Here is a 6,262-nt window from a genome sequence, read left to right as displayed (position 1 = left end):
GAATCTCCTTCAAAAATTGATTCCAATAAAAATATACAATGCAACCAATCACTACACAGAAATCATACGAGAACTCATTAAAAACTCACTTTCACATCCACTCTACTAATATCTGTGACATTAACGCCAACATAATTGATTCCATCATCACTTGCAGTCTTCCAGACAAGACAGCTTACTCGACAGAAGCCCAGATTGCAGCTACATTCACTTCCAATTCCCAAAATACACAAATCAGGAATCTTTTCACAATAAGGGAGGCACCTCTGCTTTTGTGAGGTCCAACATAACTTGCTAGAGAATGAGTAATTTGAAATCCCCTGCATTTTAACCTTCTCTGGCTCAAGGTGGCCTTTCTCCATTTCGTAACATTCATTTGCATTTGCTATATTCACTGCTTTCCAAATGCTGGTAAACCACTCAGACCTCTTTACATTTCCTTTTAATGAAACTAGACTATCTGTACTCCAGCTATCCCAATAGTGAGGTCATCTTCTTAGGGACCTCGTCATCCACAATTCCAAGTAACTCTCCATTTTCCAACACTATTGTCTAAGCTGGATGAGAAACAGAATTCGTTGCTATGAGCAATAACCTAACATAAATAGTGTTAAGTTATCACGAAATTTCTCATAACCCTCTTCATTACCCAAATACTCTGGATCTCATTTTGACCAGTTCTCCAGATACACTGTTGTGGTCACCTCTCCTCTCAGCAACTTAAACCACAATCCAATCTTGTGCAAGTCTCCTCTCTCACATTGTTAGCAGTTTCTGAAGTAATAATATATATTAAATCAGCTAACGCCTTTTTGTTCCCGTATAGGGAGTAAGCGAACACGTTTCAGCCTTATCTAACTTTTGGAGACCGAGTGGACAGTTCAATCCCCACTGGTACCCAATCAGAGATAGCTGGCCTAAGGCTATCATTATTAATCGGTACGCAGTGAAGAAAGCGGCTAGCAAGTGTCGCCATTTCATGGTCCCTGACCCTAACACAATATTTATAATGTCTGAAAATAGTGTGGGTTCGACGGCTGATTTTCTTGAGTTTCCGGGAGAAAACAATCGCTTTCCCGTGCCAAAGGTCGACTAACTCAGGAACCGGTCGAGAAAAGGCTTAGAAAACATTCCTCTAGTGAGTGACTAGACTCGAGCTGAAGACTTTCGTTTTGTGGACAAGCGTCGTAGAGTGCAAACGCCACTTCTACTGAGCTACACAGGTTCTTCAATTGATATATAATATTAATGAATATATTAATATATAATTATACAAGTAAAGTGGATATTAAATCCAGAATTATTTCAAAGCCGAATGTAGAAACTATCAAAGTTTCGTAACAATACGGCTTTAAAATAATGATGGATTTAATATCCACTTTACTTGTATAATTTTGCATTCCCGAACTGAAGTCTTTTGACTCTTTATTTTAGTAAATTCTTTTATACACCGACCGAGTGTTCGCTTACGAAATATACACATCTCCGACACTGCGTGTTCTTTAGTACTGAACGAGAGCTTTTGCTCTCTTAAGGTTTCTGCGTGTCTCTGAGGAGAACCAACCAGTTCAAAGCAGCTGTCAAGTTAGTGAAACCATATCAAAATGGACCAATAGAAGGAGAATATATGGACCCTAATATTGCATATTATTGCATAATTAATATTGCATATTAATTAAATTATATTCTTATAATTAAAATTAACTTAAGTTAATATATAATATTAATTAATATATTTATATATTAATTCTATAATTTAATTTCAATTTTGATGTATAATTAATATTTATGAGATAAAACTTAGCAGAAAAGTCTCAATATTTATCCGCTCTGTTTTCCCTGAACCAGCTGCTGCTTCTGCAGAGAATATGATCTTCCTTGCTCATCAATATTCCAGTCCTTTGCATCTCCAGCTAAATATAAGTCATCTGCTTGCATATATCACATTTTAGTAATTCAGTTAATTCAGCTCGCTTCTAAAGCTAACATTCATGGTATTGTATTTTTCTCTTTATTGTTTAATTTATCATCAGTCCTCTCTCAATCTTACCTTAGGATCTGCGAGACATAAACACAGTGGTCTTAATATACTGCAGGATAGTTAGTTACCATACCAAGAGATGGCGCAAAGGTTCCCATGACAACCGTTATCTTTGCATTATAGATTGAATAAGTTTGAATAAGAAAGTTGAATAAGAGAGTTGAAAAAACTAAGCCTTCTCTTTACTTTAAACGTCAGCTTAATGAAACTGTTATTCAACTACAGTAAAGTTTCATATACATTTCTTTAATTAGTACAAAATGAAATATTATTTGAAAATGAAAAAAAAGATGTAAAGGTTAAAAATTAAAGATGATATTTTTGGCAAAGCTGGATCATACATTTCCTTTATCGTACATATACAAGTATGACCCTCCAGTGATAAGTCTATGGACTCCATGGAGGTGTCCATATAATAATAATAATAATAATAATAATAATAATAATAAAATAATAATAATAATAATAATAATAATAATAATAATAATAATAATAATAATAATAATAATAATAATAATAATAATAATAATAATAATAATAATAATAATAATAATAATAATGTATATCCCGGGAAATATATATATAATATAATACAATAAATATGTATTTATAATATATTTAAATAAATAAATAAATATATATTTATATATATATCTGCTAACGCCTTATTCCCCTATAGCAGGGGTGTTCAACCTGTCGATCGCGATCGACCGGTAGATCGCGGAGCGATTTTTGGTCAATCTCTTGTGTATTCCTCCTTACTTACGAATTTTAATTAAAACTGAAAACGTTATATTTTATTTATCATTATTTTGTATTATTTTTAATTCGCTTTAAGTATATTGCTATTGTTTATTTATTTTTTCATTTAAACTGTCAACTCAGTAATTTTCTTATAAGTCCAGGTAAATGAATTAATTTGGATCAGTGGAAGTCAAACAGCGAGCCGAGTGAATACAATTATAAGCAAAGTGTAAAAACTCGATTATAGCTTAAATATGAAATATTTCAAAGCACACTACATCGATTTTTTTACTAGGTTAAGTCCCATGTGAATATTGTAAAAAAATAAACTTTGTTTGTCTCGGTATAGTTTGTATTAGATGTTTTTGTAAATAACGCTTTTGAAGCTAACTATATATACTGCTTTAATAAGAATATGTTAGTGTTAAAAACAAAGGCAATGTTTTTGTCGCTGAAGTTGTACATGGCGGCATTAGAAAGATTGTTATCGAAAGTTGTATGTATGAGAAACGCTTGCAGGCGCTAAAGTGTGAACATCTCGAGATCTCAGAGGAGGCCTAATAAAAAGGGACTGAAGCAAGCAGAAGGGGTCCCGGTTTCAGACTTGCTGTCAGAGAGGAGGCCGCGCGATCAAGAGTCGCCATCAGAGAGACTGCCTGGATCCACGTTGCTTGAGAGAGGAGTTTCCCTCTTCCAGAAAGGAGCTTCTCGGTTCGAGACGTCGTTAGAGAGAGACTACTTCTCGGCCGCAAACAAAGTTTCAAATTGCCGAAAGGAAGAGTTCCAATTGCCGGAGAAAAGTTTCCAGGCCAGGTTAATGTCAGACATTCACCAGTGTGTTGTGTTTTCATTATAATTTGATGAATCAAACGACTTTACTGATATTGCTCAGTTAATGGTATTTCAAGATTATTCAAGTAAAGAAGAACTTTTGAAAATTATACCATTATTGGGAAGGACTAGGAGGAGAAGACATTTTTTCGGCATTTGATGAATTTGTGAAACAACATAAATTTCCGCTTTTTAATTTTGTGTCTATTACTACTGATGGTGCTCCTGCAATGATAGGTAATAAATCAGGCTTCATTTCATTATGTAAAAACGATGACAAATATCCAGATTTTTTAACGTGCCACTGTATTATTCACCAAAAAGTACTGTGTAGTAAAAGATTAAACACGAAAGATGTTTTGGATATTACATATAAAATTGTAAATTCTGTTCGAAGAAAAGCCCTGCAACAGCGGTTATTTAAATTACAGGCAGATGATGATAGGGAACTTCTGTTGTACAATAAAGTTCGCTGACTCAGCAGAAGTCAATTTTTAGAAAGATTTCTTGTATTAATACAAGAAAGATTTCTTGTATTAATTTTTCCTGATGAAAAAGGAGATATTTATCCACAATTGAGTTATAAAAGATGGTGTTACACTTATCATTTTTAGTAGATTTCTGTACGAAATTAAGCAATTTCAATTTAGAGTTACAAGGTAGAGATAAAAATTTAATTGAGATGCTAAGTTCAATAAAAACTTTCCAACAATACTTACTTTTATTAAAGAAAAATATAAATGACCGCGAAATTAGACATCTCCCATATTTATTAAAAATTTTTGAACAAAATCAAGAAATGCTTCGCTATGATTTAAAAGAATTTATTCGTGAAATAGAATTAGTTGAGGAAGAAATAAATTCAGATTTAAAGATTTTAATAAAACCGAAATGATTTTATCTTTTATCAATAATCCATTTCAAGAAAACTTGAACATCACAGAAATTTTAAATAAAAGTTGTGGGCTGTTTGATATAAACCAAGCTGAAGTAGAACTTGAGATAATAAACATTCAGAATAGTTTCCATTTAAAATCAATAAACAATGAAGTCATTTGGAAGTATGCACATGAAAAATTCCCAATATTAACTGATATTGCGCGAAAAATTCTGTCGTGTTTCGGATCGACATACTTGTGAGAATCCGCTTTTTCAAATATGACCGTCATAAAAAATCAATTAAGAAACCAAATTACAAATGATCATTTGGATGATTGTCTGCGATTGGCCACTTCTTCATATCAACTTGACCATGAAAATATTGCGAGGTCCAAACAATGCCAAATTTCACATTAACTTTTTTTTTTTTTAATCAACCGGCATTTCCTGTAACTTGTGAGTTTGTAGTCAATCTGTTGTTTTTGCTAACTTTGGTTTTCCAAAATAGAGAAATAAATATTTTATTCCAATATATTTGTTTTTTGTGTTGTATTAAAATATTTGTTGTATTAAAATAATTAAAAGTGATAAATAAATTTTTAAATACACAAATAAAGTTTTTAGTTGTGTATTTTTTAGTTGTTTATTTTTAGTTGTTTATTTGTGCGTAATCAGATATCAGGTTGGGGGAAGGTGATCTATATAAGAGTAGATCGCCGAATAACTTTTTATAGAAAAGTAGCTCGCGTAGTAAAAAAGGTTGAATACCACTGTCCTATAGGGACTAAGCAAGATCTCTTCTAGTCCTATCTAGCTTTTGGAGACAGAGGGCAATTCAATCTCCAGACGTAGTCCCAAGGTTATCACAAATTATACACGGCATCCAGTGAAAAGAGGCGGCTGACAAGTGTCCCCATCGCGTTGTCCCTAATCTTAACACAATATTTGTCTAATATAAAGTGGGTTCTAGGGTCGATTTTTTTGAGTTTATGGGATGAAAAACTTGTGAGAAAAAATCCCGCTTGTAAACGTCAGCGATGGACTAACTCGGTAATTGGTCCAAAAAAGGCTTAGAAAAAGCTCCTCGAGTAGTCAACGGCGACTAGAGGAGCTTTTTTTTTTTTAATTTTTTTGAACTTTTTGAACAATTGAACTCTTTTTTTTTCTTTTTTTTTCGAAACTTTACTTCTGTGATGATGTCACTATCACAAAATGCACTAGAAATTAAACGTTTTCATTTAGTGTCATTTTTCGATACAAAAAGTTTGGTGAGCCAGAAATAATAACAGATATTTAAACTATAAATAAAAAAAGACCATTTTAACTAAAAAAAACCCCTTTATGATAATCATGATAGAAACAACTTCAAAATTAATAATTCCTGTTTTTTCACAAAGATTTTAATAATTCGAAGTTCCTGTGTAGTGTTCTGAAAGATAACATTTGCATCCAGTGCGTTAGATCGCCCGAAGGAAGACTATTGTAAGTCTCTGACTAGAGCAAACTTTTTTCGGATTTCCTGAGTTAGTCGATAACTGTCATGGGCAAGACAGCACTTCGTTTTTTTTTAACCCCACATATAAAAAAAATCGTGGGGTTTAGGGCCTCGAAATTAAAGCCTTGATTTACTGATAGCATGAAAAAAAAAAAATTCAAACGCGATCTAGCAGGCGTTTACACATTTTGCGAAACATATCCCCAGCTTCAAATGCTGTAATAATGAATGGTCTCAATGTACAAAAAAAAGTGCATATTATGATTCATTTT

The sequence above is a fragment of the Typopeltis vanoorti genome, chromosome 13 (genome assembly GCF_054136105.1).
Source record: "Typopeltis vanoorti isolate ZY-2024b chromosome 13, IOZ_Tvanoo_1.0, whole genome shotgun sequence".
Lineage (NCBI taxonomy): Eukaryota > Metazoa > Arthropoda > Arachnida > Uropygi > Thelyphonidae > Typopeltis > Typopeltis vanoorti.
The sequence above is the reverse complement of the archived record's forward strand: the minus strand, read 5'-3'. Positions refer to the sequence as shown.